This window comes from Ovis canadensis, chromosome 14 (genome assembly GCF_042477335.2).
Source record: "Ovis canadensis isolate MfBH-ARS-UI-01 breed Bighorn chromosome 14, ARS-UI_OviCan_v2, whole genome shotgun sequence".
Lineage (NCBI taxonomy): Eukaryota > Metazoa > Chordata > Mammalia > Artiodactyla > Bovidae > Ovis > Ovis canadensis.
This window is the reverse complement of record NC_091258.1, coordinates 25146320-25160996: the sequence shown is the minus strand read 5'-3', so window position 1 is coordinate 25160996 and position 14677 is coordinate 25146320. Positions and strand designations below refer to the sequence as shown.

Below are 14677 nucleotides of genomic sequence, written 5' to 3'. Positions count from 1 at the left end.
ATAAACGGAGGGCACGATTCTCCATGAAAATCAGCACAGCTCTGCCACCCCATTCTACTAACCCCCAAAACCCTAAGGCTCTGAAAACCACATCATTATTTGGGGGATTGTTTGGTTTTGTTTCAAAAATTTAGTGCCAAACCTGACCTGATCTGACTTGAGGCTCTTCAGTCTATTTGTGCTATTCCACTTGGCACAAAAATCATGTTTCATTGGAGAAACAGAAATAGCAAAGAAATGGAATCCACTGAAGGTGATAAACTGATATTTCTCCTGGCAATCTTGATTCCAGTTTGTGCTTCTTCCAGCCCAGCATTTCTCATGATGTACTCTGCATATAAGTTAAATAAGCAGGGTGACAATATATATCCTTGACGTACTCCTTTTCCTATTTGGAACCAGTCTGTTGTTCCATGTCCAGTTCTAACTGTTGCTTCCTGACCTGCATACAGATTTCTCAAGAGGCAGGTCAGGTGGTCTGGTATTCCCATCTCTTTCAGAATTTTCCACAGTTTATTGTGATCCACACAGTCAAAGGCTTTGGCATAGTCAATAAAGCAGAAATAGATGTTTTTCTGGAACTCTCTTGCTTTTTCCATGATCCAGCAGATGTTGACAATTTGATCTCTGGTTGCTCTGCCTTTTCTAAAACCAGCTTGAACATCAGGAAGTTCATAGTTCATGTACTGCTGAAGCCTGGCTTGGAGAATTTCAAGCATTACTTTACTAGCATGTGAGATGAGTGCAATTGTGTGGTAGTTTGAGCATTCTTTGGCATTGCCTTTCTTGGGGATTGGAATGAAAACTGACCTTTTCCAGTCCTGTGGTCACTTCTGAGTTTTCCAAATTTGCTGGCATATTGAGTGCAGCACTTTCACAGCATCGTCTTTCAGGATTTGAAACAGCTCAACTGGAATTCCATCACCTCCACTAGCTTTGTTCGTAGTGATGCTTTCTAAGGCCCACTTGACTTCACATTCCAGGATGTCTGGCTCTAGGTGAGTGATCACACCATCATGATTATCTTGGTCATGAAGCTCTTTTTTGTACAGTTCTTCTGTGTATTCTTACCACCTCTTCTTAATATCTTCTGCTTCTGTTAGGTCCATACAATTTCTGTCCTTTATCGAGCCCATCTTTGCATGAAATGTTCCCTTGGTATCTCTGATTTTCTTGAGAAATATCAATAACCTCAGATATGCAGATGACATCACCCTTATGGCAGAAAGTGAAGAGAAACTAAAAAGCCTCTTGATGAAAGTGAAAGAGGAGAGTGAAAAAGTTGGCTTAAAGCTCAACATTCAGACAGCGAAGATCATGGCATCTGGTCCCATCACTTCATGGGAAATAGATGGGGAGACAATGGAAATAGAGTCAGACTATTTTGGGGGGCTCCAAAATCACTGCAGATGGTGACTGCAGTCATGAAATTAAAAGACGCTTACTCCTTGGAAGAAAACTTATGATCAACCTAGACAGCATATTCAAAAGCAGAGACATTACTTTGCCAACAAAGGTCTGTCTAGTCAAGGCTATGGTTTTTCCAGTGGTCATGTATGGATGTGAGAGTTAGACTGTGAAGAAAGCTGAGCACCAAAGAATTGGTGCTTTTGAACTGTGGTGTTGGAGAAGACTCTTGAGAGTCCCTTGGACTGCAAGGAGATCCAACCAGTCCATTCTGAAGGAGATCAGTCCTGGGTGTTCATTGGAAGGACTGATGCTGAAGCTGAAACTCCAATACTTTGGCCACCTCATGCGAAGAGTTGACTCATTGGAAAAGACTCTGATGCTGGGAGGGATTGGGGGCAGGAGGAGAAGGGGACGACAGAGGATGAGATGGCTGGATGGCATCACCGACTCGATGGACATGAGTTTGAATGAACTCTGGGAGTTGGTGACGGACAAGGAGGCCTGGCGTGCTGTGATTCATGGGGTCGCAAAGAGTCGGACACGACAGAGCGACTGAAATGAAATGAAATGAAATGAACTGAAGGTGATAAATAGTCACCATATAAGCACCATATTGCCTGTCTAAAAAAAAAAAAAAAAAACCCAAGGAAGCAGATTTCAAAACACATCTGGCTAAAACTTTTGACAAAGAGGAGGCACTGAAGAACCCTGGGTTGTACAAATGCAGTTGTGAGTGAGCGGATGGTTCTGTGTCCAGGCCGCAAGCGGCGGGAAGGTGCAGAGCCTCATTGTCTGGCCGAGCTCCAGACACAGGTGTCGGCTGGCCTGGGCGTCCCAGCTGGCAGGCGACGGCGACCTCTCTCCAGTACGGCGGCCTCGGGGAAGCCGAACGGCCCAAGTGGTGACACCAGGCCGAAGCTGCCTCTCTCCTGACCTCGCCCAGAAGCCACACGGCCTCGTTCCTGCAGACAGTCTCCATCAAGTGGTCAGAGAGCCTGCCCAGACCCCAGAGAGGGTAGAGGGAGCCCATCCGACAATGGGGTGGGAATCGGAGAAGGCGGACCGTGTTTCACAGGCGTTAGGGCCGCCTGAATCTGCACAAGCAGCTACCTGAATTTGTACTTCTTTCCTGATTGAAAAAGAAGGCATCTGCGTTTGTGTTTTCTCTGCAGCATGGGCAGAGAGTCCAGAGATCCCAGTTCTGCCATCTACTGAGGATCCCAGGCTGGTGACTCACTGGGCCTCGCAGGGTGATGCTCCCCGCTTCGACCAATGGGCAATGGGGCCCATTTCCTCTAACTTTGACAATTCCATCACGTCTCCCCACCGCCCCACCGGCGACAGTTATGCCTCCGCTGGATGCTGAAATGCCCACAGGAGGGAGAGACCCCCACGGAGCCCCCTACCGTGCTACGCCGGCCTGGTGACCCTGGGCCCCGCCCAGGCCCCTTCCTTCCCCACCCCACCCCCAGGTCCCTGCAGACCCGTGCATGCTGGGAAGTCCAAAAGCCTCCAGCATCCTCATCCTTCCTCCCGGTGCCAAACGAGGGCCCAGGGGAAGAGAAGAGCCTCAAGGCCAGGGGAAGATGGTCATGCAGGCGAGTGGAGGCCAGTGGTCCCTCCGAGACTCCATGAGGACCGTGCTGGGCAAAACATCGCCGGAGTTCTAGGTGGTTTCCATGGCTCGGAACTTATAACCTTATTTTCTGTTTTCCCATGTAGAGAAAACGCCCTGGCTCCCAGCCAGCCCCTGACCAGCAGCTTCTAATTATCCACGTGTGGAGGAGAAGGGCAGGGTGGAGACTGAGAAGGGTGTGCTGGATCGTGGGGATCGAGGGCAGGAAGCCCAGAAACTTCCCTCCTTCCCAGGCCAGCGGGAAGCCTGGCCGAGGAGGGCGGGCCCGTGTGGGGAGGCCTGGACATTTTCACAGAGGCCTCAGCTACCCGGTTCCTGTGACCCAGAAGTACAGCCCTTTAGGTCAGGGGGCTCCAGCACCCTGAAGGATGATCTACTGGTCGATACACCAGATGCTATAAAAAATAGGCCCTGAAACTTCAGGGGCATCGCACATTTCTCACTCTGGACGTAATCCAGAGGCGAGTCCGCATGGGACAGCACTCCACACCCGCGTTCAGGGACCCAGGCCTCTTCCACCTGTGGCTCTGGGTCCCCAGACGGGTCCAGTTTCTTCTCTTGGATCCTCCTTTCCCCACCAGCAAACAGGGAAGGGGGAGAAGGTGGAGAAGGAAGACGGTTCTTAACCCTCCTCCTTCTCTGTGAACTTGTTCCTCATCCCGCAGACCTTCCTTCCAGACCCTTAGGTGGCTTTAGGAAACAGTAGGTGCTAAGTTCGTTAACATCGAGGCTACAGGCAAGTGCTTTTCAATTTAAAAATGCTCTGCACCTATGTTCTCTTCCCATTGAGAAATCTTGGCGTTCAACTTCAGGCAAAGCAGGAAAGGTTCTGTTGTACAGTCCACAACCTGCCCAGAGTGTCCAGCGACTCGTTTGTAAATTCCATCAGCCTCCCAGCCCTCAAGTGGGGATAATGTGAGCTAGTCCTCTGCCCAACCAGTGGGAAGGAATCGAGGTCATCGAATCTGGCGGTTTTGAAAGCCCCACCCCCTCAGTCTCCCTCCAGTAACCCAAATCCACTGGTGCAGCCCAACCTCCTCAATTTGGTATTGGGAACTTGAGGGTCTGATGGACCTGGGGCTTTCCCAAGGTCACAGAGCCCTGTTATTGATCAAAATCAGAGCAGCAGATAAGTTCAGACCTCCAGTTTGGCCATCTAGACCAGCACTGCCCCCACCCTCAAATGTAATGTAAGCCACATGTAGAATTTTAAACCTTCTAGTTGCCTTATTTAAAAAGTAAAAAAAAAAAAAAAAGGAGGGGCAGGAATAGGTATTAATTTTAATAATATATATTCTTTAACCCAATATACAGTCCATGGAATTCTCAAGACCAGAATACTGGAGTGGGTTTCCATTTCCTGCTCCAGGGGATCTTCCCGACCCAGGGATGGAACACATGTCTCCTACGGTGGCAGGCAGATTCCTGACCGCAGGCACCACGTGGGAAGCCCCACGCTAGAAAATCAAGTGCGGTCTCTCACTTCCACACCTTAACTTGGAGGGTAAATTTTCACTGAGAATACTTGTTCCGTATTTACAGTTCATACAACTTAGAGTTGAAAATGCAGATTTACACGCCAAGTGGATGCAAACACCCTTAAGAGTTTTCTCAATCCCTGGAGTAACCATTTTCAAGCTGAAATGAATGAAAATTAACCGCAATTGAGAACGCAGCTCATGGGTCACCAGGGTCGCTTCTCCAGTGCCGAGAGGCCACCCCAGGCTTGTGGAGACATATCCAAAGGCGCTCTGGAACTCAGGCCAGATCTGAGGTGACCCCGGGACCCTTCATTACAGGCAAATCTGTGAGAATGACTATTTCCCCAGAAAGAAGCCTTGGTGCTGGGAACGCAACGGAGGCTCTGAGACAACACATTACTCTTGTTTTCCTGCGGTCATGCCTCTGGTTTCCCAGGACTCCTGTTTGATCCACAGCAGCATTGCACCCACAGCGGGAGGGCAGCCTGAATCTCTGGCAGGAGGGGCCCAGCAGAGCCCGGGATCACCCTGGACAAGGCCCGGACATGGGTGCCTGTGGATGGGGAGGACTGTGGGTAAGCCGTGTGGCTCTGGAGCAGAGCCGACATCCTGAGGCCCTGAAGGCCCACAGGCCACGTGAGCAGGGAAAGGCTGGATTCGTGACCGGCGCTCAGAGGGCAGGCTTTGGGTCAGCCGCTGTGTGAGTTTTCTGGGACTGTGGCCCAGGTACCGCTGTGGAGGCAGAAGTCTGAGATCAGGGTGTCCTCAGGGCTGGTTGCCTTCCAGAGGCTGCAGGAGGGTAATTCCTGCCTCTTCCAGCTTCTGGCGCCACTGGGAATCCTCACTCTGACTTCTGCCTCTGTCGTCACACGGCTGTCTTCCCTGTGTGTGTCTGTGTCCAGACGTCCGTCTTCTTATAAGGACAATGGTTTTCCCAGTGGTCATGTGTGGATGTGAGAGCTGGACTATAAAGAAAGCTGAGCACCGAAGAACTGATGCTTTTGAACTGTGCTATTGGAGAAGACTCTTGAGAGTCGCTTGGACTATAAGGAGACCCAACCAGTCCATCCTAAAGGAAACTAACCCTGAATATTCACTGGAAGGACTGATGCTGAAGCTGAAACTCCAATACTTTGGCCACCTGATGCGAACAGCTGACTCATTGGAAAAGACCCTGAGGCTAGGAAAGATTGAAGGCAGAAGGGAAAGGAGATGACGGAGAACAAGATGGTTGGATAGCATCACCGAGTCACTAGACATGGATTTGAGCAACCTCCGGGAGATGGTGAAGGACAGGGAAGCCTGGCATGCTGTAGTTCATGAGGTCACAAAGAACTGGACACAACTTGGTGACTTAACAACTATAGCCTGGATTTAGGGCCACCTGAATTCTTCTGAGCTCATCCTTTCTAAAAATATTTGTTTACCTGTGTATTAATTTGGCTACCCAGGTCTTAGTGGCAGCACTCAGGATCTTTACAGGCCCTGGGATCCTAGTTCCCTGACCAGGAATGGAACCTGGGCTCCCTGCACTGGGAACACAGAGTTTTAGCCACTGGAGCACCAGGCAAGTCCCCCAAACTTATCTTAACTCGATCACATCTGTGAAGACCACGGTCCCTGAAAGACTGCATTCACAGGCACCAGGGATTAGGACTTGAATATACCTTCTGGGGGGACCCGAGCCACAACAGACCTTCACAATCACCTGTTCACTGACCTCGATCTGCCCTAAGACATTGATGTCCTCAGAACCTCCATTTCACAGATGGGAAACGGAGTCCTAGGGCTGTGGGGACACTGCCCAGCTTGTCGCTGGCATCCTAGGACCTGCAGCTGGCCCTTCCCCAGAGCCCGCGCTCGCAGGCACTTCCTGGGCCTCCGGCTCTTCCAGCTGAGAAACTAGGACACTTGTTTCGCAAAACAACTTGTAAAACCAGGGCAGGCTCCAGCCTCCCCCGCCAAATGACCCAGGAGGACAGTTCTGATTGATTCCGAATGCTTGCCCAGGGACTCGTCCAGGAGTCTGGAAAAGGCAACTCGATATTTCTCTGCTCCTTCCAGCTCAGCAAACTGGACCACAACATGGGAAACGCCAGACTCAACATGCGAGCGTGAAGTTTTCCTCTAACGAGCTGGCACGGGCGGTCAAGGATGGCTTGGCTCCCTCCTGCCGAGGGATATTCCCCGCTCCAGGGCCCCTTTCCTGGCCTTAGCTCGTGGCATCTAGCTGGCCCAAGTGGCACAGAGGACAGGCAGGCCTTGAGATTACCCTAAGGAATGAGCCATGCCGGGCAGGCGCGTTGGAAACCACACAGGTAACGGCACCGTTGAGGGAGGCAAGAGAAACGAGAGGATTCTGGAAGTGTCCATAGGGTCCCTCCTCAAACCTGGCCATACAAGCTCTGGGGCTGGTGATGGTGCCAGCAGGGGCTGTCAGGAGAAACCCGGCTGCCAGCTCCTCCTCTCCCAGCAGAGAGGTCGGCCCAGGGCACAGGCTGCTCTGCGAGGATGGGTTCCCCCCACACACACACCCCCCAACCCTGGTCGATTCCTCCAGGGAATCAGGAGAGCTTGGAAGCCTCTCCCCAGGTGTCAGCAGGAGGGAGGCTCCTCCAAGGGCATGCAGAGCTCCAGTCTGGGGGAAGTCAAGGCTTTGATCCCGGGCCTGCGTCTGCCGCTGGAGCCTGACCGTCTCCCTGCCTCTCATTAGGGATCCCCGTGCAGTCAGCGTGTAGGACAAGCCTGGCATTCTCCGTCTGACCTAATAAAGCCTTGCTGAATTGCATCGGCTCTCGTTCCTGAAGAAATGAGGCCTCTCCAATTACTCCCATAAGAAAAGACCTCTTAGAAAAACACCGAGTACAAGCAAGGCCGGCCCTTCCTGACATCCCAGGTGCCTTCTGCAAACAGACCCAGAATGGAGCCAGGTGGAGTGGAGGGTGAGCCAGGAGGAGGGGCCCTGGAGCCTCTCAGGGCAACACTTCCCTCCCTCAGGATAGGGGGCTCTTGTCTCGTAAATAGGAAGGTGAAATTGAGCATTAAGGGAAAATTGGCCTGGCCAGGTCAGGGTGGAGGCAGAAAGCTCTTGCCTTTGGTAAGAAATGTAGCGAAGAATGAGAGAGAGAGAGGCTTTCACGAGGTATGGGTTTCCCTGAGTTAGCGGTGGATCGAAGCCCTGTGGGACTTGGCCTGAGCTTGTCCGGTCCGGGTTTGGAAAACAGGGTGGGACTGATTTAGCTGCTGCTCAGCAACCTTCCCTTCCTTTTCCACCCCAACTCCCCTCCACCACTTTCTTCCCGCCTCCCCTGCCCCTCTAAGGAGGGAGAAAGCTATGCCTTCCCACAAGGGGCTTTAGAAAGCACTGGGAAGCTTCCCCCAACCCCTGGAAAGCTGACTCCTGGTCTGCAGGGGGTTTGGGGAGTGGGGTGGGCAGCGCTCTTGGGAAGGGAGAAAAAGGGAAAGAGGTGGGCCTGGGCAGTGTGGAAGCTGGGTTGGGATGCCATTTTAGAACAGGCCTCGGTTGTCCCCCCAGAGAGCAGCATGGATTCAGTGACCCTTCAGAGCTGCCCCGACTGAGCAAAAGTCCCAGGCCTTTAAACCCCCACATCGGTCAGCTGGACGGAAGCTGCCCCCACGCAGTCGGAAACTATAAAATTATGCAAACCCAGTGTACGCACTGGTCTAAGAATTAGCTTAGGGATGCAATTACACATCAAATTTTATTAAGCAGCATATTTTATTTACTTAGTTTTGGCTGTGGTGGGTCTTATTGCTGCACATGGGCTGTCTCTAGTTGTGACGAGCAGGGGCTGCTCTTCACTGCCGTGCTTGGGCGTCTTGTTGCCGTGGCTTCTCTTGTTGTGGAGCACAGGCTCTAGGCACACGGGCTTAGTAGCCCCACAGCATGTAGGAACTCTCCAGACTAGAAACTGGACCCACGTACCCTGCATTGGCAGACGGATTCTTAATCCACTGGGCCATCAGGGAAACCCCAAACAGTACGTGTTCTAATGAGCTCATTTTCGTAATTTGGGGGTTTGGGTATGTGTTTTAATATTTATTTATTTGGCTGCTCCAGGTCTTCTTGTGGCACGTGGGATCTAGGGATCAAACCCCAGCCCTCAGCACTGGGAGCGTGGATCTTGGCCACTGGAACACCAGGGAAGTCCCGCAGCATGTATTTTTAGGATAGAGGCTCAGTTGACTGAACTTTCAGTTCATCTTAGGCAGGTTCACTTGCTCTGTATATAGCATACTTGCCAGCACTCTGCATCCATAGCAGGCATCACTAATCAATCACCCACGGCAGGCATCACTAAGCAATCATAGGGCACATCAGACTCCCTCTCTAATTCATAAGCACCCTTCCTGTCTCTTCCCCTGACTCTCTGTGACTCTGTGGACAGCAGCACGCCAGGCTGCCTTGTCCTCCACTGTCTCCTGGAATTTGCTCAAAGTCATATCCATTAAGTCAATATGCTATACAACCCCCTCATCCTCTGTCGCCTCCTTCTCCTGCCCTCAGTCTTTCCCAGCATCAAGGTCTTTTCCAATGAGTTGGCTCTTCACATCAGGTGGCCCAAGTATTGGAGCTTCAGCATCTGTCCTTCCAGTGAATCCAGGAATGGGCATGAAATCCATCTGGAGTCTATGAGACATGACAGGGAGCTTGCTAGAGGCTTCTGGGAAAGAATAAGCCTCCCCTAAAAATGAACTCTTTCTCCTTGTAAATTGATAGTGTTTAGGTGTGATGCCTGGAACTCCTGCAGCTCTTTTGCAACCTAGAGGGAGGTCAGCTCGAGCTAACACTAATGAGCTAACACTGCAGAAATAAAGAAATTGGATCCTGGTAATATCATCCAGGGCTAAACCAAATGAACACCAATGCTACCCCCATCTCCAGAACATTCCTTACATGAATCAATACATCAAATCAAGTTACTTCTCCTTTGACACAGGCGGAGCCTATACCCTGGCAGCTGACAGTCACAAGGAGGATGGATGTCCTTCAAACCCCAGGCAAAGCATTGGACCAAGGGTCAGGGCCCCACATGGCTGGCTCTTTCTGGAACAGATGAGTATATTTTTTCAACAAATACCAATACAGCACTTACTCATTGCCAGGTTCTTTTCTACACGCTTTGAAAATATTAACTTGTGTGTCATCAATGACTATGAAATGGGTGCTGTGACTATACGCATTTACAGGGGAGAACGCCAAGGTTAAGTGACTTGCCTGAGGTTGCAGAACCAGTGGCTGGGGGAGCCTGGGTTTGAACTTCAGAGGCTGGTAGCTCCAGAGTTGGAATGCTTAGTCACCCTTTCATGTCTGAATGATCACGTGTTTGCTGTGTGTAGGCGCCAGTCATGAACTGTCTCATTTGATTGCCCCAGAAGCCCCATAAAATGTGTCATGACTCTGATATTGTAATGGCACCATCTCTATTTCTCAGAGAAATAAAATGCCACAGTCATGAATGAATGAGGGGGTGAGTGAACGTCCATGAGCCAGACCTGCCGGTGACCTTGGCCTGAGCCCCAAGCTCCCAGCCGACAGTGGACTCAGGAAGTCCCCGTTACCCGGGGCATGCCCTGGGGACCCAGAGCTTCATCCTCTCCGCGATCCCTGAGAGCAGGCCTGGGCACTGAGTTCCCAGTAGCTTCAAAGGGAGCCGAGCCATCGAGCTCCCAGGGGGGGCGCAGGCAGCGGGAAAGCCGGCCTGGCCCCGGCCTGGCCCCGCCGCCAGACGTCAGAAGCGCAAGGCGGCTTTGGTCTCCGGCCCTGGGCTGATGGAACCAGGGCAGTGTGGAGCCAGGCCCTTCTGGGAACCCTGCGCTGGCATTTCCTTGTTTTGTCAATTCCACTGAAGGGCCCCGGAAACCACATGCAGAACAAAGTCTCCAGGCACTGTCTGGAAGGCGAGAGGATTAGAGAGGGGAAGGGGAAAGTGCCGCGGGGCCAGCCTTCCGGGGCCTGGGAACTTCTGCCGCCCGGGAGATGTCAGCTCCACCAGGAAGTCCCAGGGACCTCGCCTGAGTCCCCCGCCGCTCCGCTGCGGAGCCACCCACCTGGGTACCGAGGGCGGGTTTGTCAGCCAGGTGTGTGTCTCAGCCATCCTCAGGCCCCGCCCCCGGGGTAAGGACCCTCGCTGTCCCCATTTTACAAGTGAGATCCACAAGGCTGAGGACAGTGAGCAGCTGGCAGGTGATGAGGGTGCTTTGGAAAAGCCCGTTTCATTCCCAGGGCCAAGCCTGGGAAGTTTGTTTGTTCCTCTGTTTGCTTGTTTTCTTGCATTGAACTGAGTGAGATGAGTGTTAAGCCAGCTTTTTGACTCTCCTCTTAGAAAGTGAAGTCACTCAGTCGTGTCCGACTCTTTGCAACTCCATGGACTGTAGCCCACCAGGCTCCTCCATCCATGGAATTTTCCAGGCAAGAGTACTGGAGTGGGTCGCCGTTTCCTTCTCCAGGGGATCTTCCCAACCCAGGGATCAGACCAAGGTCTCCCGCATTGTAGGCAAATGCTTTATTGTCTGAGCCACCAGGGAATACCCTGTTTTCATGGATGACACGGTTCAAAAATGAGGACGTGGAGATGGTACTGATTATCCACGAGGAAAGGGAGGCTCCGCTCTGGAGCCCTCCGTGACACGCGCCTGGAGGGCTGGGAGGAGGCCTCATGGGGACTGGGAAGTGAGGCCTGCAGGAGAGCCGGTGGGAGTGACCAGAGTGCGTGGAGGTGGGGGTCCCGTGGGGCCAGCCCTCCGCTCGGGGTAGGGCCCAGGTCCTGGACATCCTGCCCAGCCGGCGACCTGCTGGAGGCCCTGGGAGGGGGCTGGACCTGGGATGAGGAGCCTCTGTCTTCCCTCCTGCTCTCATGCCCTCTGGCTCCACGGCCTCCTCCCTGCGTCTCCCTCTGCCTCGGCTCACTGTGTATTTATTTCTCTTTCTGTGTCTCTCTCTGCTCCCCCTCCCTCCCTCTCCCCATCCAGGGGTCTCTCCCGTGGACATTTCAGGGCCAATCCTCTAAAAAGGCCCGCAGCTGAGCCCCCAGGAGTCCTGCTGAGGCCACATCCTTGGAACCAGGGGCAGCCAGGAGGCAGGAGTGGACCCCGGATGGGCAGCTTCTCTGGGCAGTGCCGGGAGGCAGGGCGTGGTGAGCCCAGCTGGCACCGCTCCAGCCGTCCTCCACAGCAGGGCTGGGGGCTCCTGTCTGGAGGGGTTTCCATCTTATCAGCAGCGCCTCCCCCATGCCGGGGGCTCCCGGGAGTGCCTTCTCTCGAGCTCCCCTGGAATGTGTGGAGGGACCCGCTAAGCTCTCCTGGAGATAAACCCTGTCAGGGGGTTGGGGGGAACAGAATTTTCAAAGGAGACACACCGAGCCTGCTCCTCTTTGCCATGCGCGGCCCTGGTCCACTTACAAACCCTGAACCTCTTTGTGGGGAAGGGCTGAGACCTCCAGGTCTCTGCTGGGGGCTGGTCGGGACCTCTAACTGGTCCGGTCTGCCCCCGGAGGTGGGGTTGGCAAAGCCTCCACTCGGCCTGAGGGTCCACCGTAAGAGAAGAGGTGAGTGGGGCCTGACCGAGGGCCGGGGGCCCGGGTGGGGAGACAAAGACAGTGAGAGATGGTCAGAGAAGAGAGACACAGAGAGAACTCTGCCAGAGACCCGTGGCGAACCAGAGAAGACAGATGGGGAGGGTGGAGGGAGGCCCTAGGCGGCCGGAAGATCCTGGCCGGTAGAACGCGGTGCACGGTGAGGCTGGCGGGGATGGGGCCACTCCGCTTCGCTCGGCCGCCTCGGGAACACGCGGCGCTGCAAGCCCAGCTTCAGACCCCCTGCCAGCCCCTCAGCGGCTGTGTGGCCTGCGGGAGGTGACTCAGCCTCTCTGAGACTTTGTTTCCTTATTCGAGAAAGCAGGGATAACCGCCCACATGCTGGGGCTGTCGCAAGGGCTCTGTGAGCTCGCTTGTGCAAAGCGATGGAGAGCCTGCTTGGGGCATCCCCTGCCAAGCTGCCCTGAGGTCCGTGGCGTTCCTGCCTGAGCCGGGTCAGGAAACGTCAGGTCTTCCCTGGTGACCAGGGGTGAGGAATCGGCCTTCCAGTGTGGGGGACACGAGGCTTCGATCCCTGGTTGAGGAAATAAGATCCCACGTGCCATGGAGCAGCTAAGCCCACGTTCCTCAGCTACCACGCCTGAGCACTCTGGAGCCCGCGTGCTAAGACCCAGTGCAGCCACAGAAATAAATAAATATTAGAAGATTTTGCCTCATCAGGAAACCGCATTGAGAGGCATTCTATAAAAGAAGTGGTCTGTGCTCTGCAAGTGCGTCAAGGGCAACTTACTGGGACGATTGGTGAGACCGGGATGGGGCCTGAGGCCCAGATGGCAGGGGTGGGTCGCTGTTGTCTTCTGCAGGCTGACCGACACAGAGGGTGGTGTATTGGGTGGGAGACAGCTGACAAAGGCCGGTTCTCCACACCGGCAGCTCTTCTGTAAGTCTGAGGTTACTTCGATTTTTTTTTAATACATGTAGAAAGTAAAAATAATAAAATTCGATCTGAAACAAGGAACAATAACAGGAAAACCTCAAAAGAGATTAGCAAATGGTCAGGACCTGTGGGCACTGCCCGTAAATGATCGGAAGGCCTGGAAGCAGCCTGTTCCCCCCAAGTTGGAGTCTCTATTTTAGGGCTCAGCCCCACTCAGTCCCCCCAAACCCTGCATTTGGGGAGTGTTGGTGTCCTAGGAAGACATCAGGCTGTACTGTCAGATCGATGTGCCCGAAACCCAGCTCTGCTTTCTAGCTGGGCAGCCTTAGGCCACTGGCTCACCCTCTCTGAGCCTCAGATTCCTCAGAAGTGACCACTGACGGCTCCCCTGCAGTGACTGTAATTAGATGAGACCAGTAGTCAAAACGCAATAGAAACGTGGCTCCAGGGAAGGGTCTTTTCACATCAGTTCTCCAAGACCAGGGCTCATGTCCCTCTTTTGCTGTCTCAGCCACAGGTCTGGAGGCCAACAGGCTCAGGGGCCAAACACAGGCCACCTCCTGGCCGGATCAGTTGCCTCTGGAGCCACTGAGCTCCATTCAAGGCCTGGGAGAAATGGAGCCATAAATGCCCCTGCCCGCCCCTCCTGTCACTGGAGATCAAACCGTTATCAGAATCAAAGCCGCCCCACTGATGGATGAGCCCGGGGACAGGGCCCAGGCCGCCATCCCCCTCCTGGTTGTGGAGTTCAGAGCCTGCCAGCACCTCGCCAGGAGCCCCGGCATAGTTTAATTGGGGCCAGAATACCTTCTGCCCCTTGTCACCCCTCAGGAAAGCTGCTTATCTCCTTCTGCAGGGAGGAGGGCGCGGAGGTGTTAGCAGGCCAGCCAGATGACGAGCCCGCAGAGACAGGGAGGCCTGGCTGGTGGCCGGCCCCTCTCCTCCAACAGGCCTGGAGCCCCAGGTGGCTCTCCAAACCCGGGGAGCCCTGAGATTAAGACATGGAAGCAGCCAACAGAGCTGCCAGAGCCCTTTATTTCGGGAGGCTTGGCGGGGGAGAGACCAGGGGCGGGGTCACCCTGGCACCCTCTGGACTCTTGGCCTCCCAGGGGAAAGGAAGACACACTACCCAGGGCTCAGAAGATTCCAGAAGGGCCTAGCCCATCTGAGAGCTGACGCCAGCCCCCACCTCAGGGGACCCCAAAGGAATTCACGGAGCTGTCAGAGATGTAATCGTGACCACGTCAGCACCCTGGAAGCCTCAGACAGAACCTTGAGAAGAAAGGAACACAGTGGCTGCTGTTGGAGGCATCAGAAGAAATCCGGGTTGCCCACCTCATAGCCACCTGACTCCCGCTGGGTGACTCCGGCTGGAAAATAAGGAGGGGTGAGAGGTCATGCTTCCAGCTGTCCTGGTGTGGACGACGTGAGCCAGTGAGATTGGTTTAGCAGAGCCTGTCAGTCCCCAGTGTATTATTATATTATTATTATTATTATTAGGAACTGGCTGGGACATAACATGGAATGAAAATTCAAGTGACAGTACATGGGGTAATGAATGAGTGGGGCCTGGAAATACATCCGTATGCTGGCAGTGAACTTGAGGGTGCAGCAGCAGCTTTAATGTCTTTTCCAAGGCCTCCTTAATACGCCTGTG

General features: G+C 53.7%; 1 long non-coding RNA gene across 1 annotated transcript in view; it reads left to right on the top strand.

The window, feature by feature from the left end:
• LOC138419720 (uncharacterized) overlaps positions 1–10012 on the top strand; it is a 386183-nt gene extending 376171 nt beyond the window's left edge. The window contains exon 6 of the long non-coding RNA XR_011249042.1: positions 9489–10012. This is a non-coding gene — a long non-coding RNA (uncharacterized lncRNA). The remainder of the gene's footprint in view (positions 1–9488) is intronic.
• The last annotated feature ends 4665 nt before the right edge of the window (positions 10013–14677 follow it).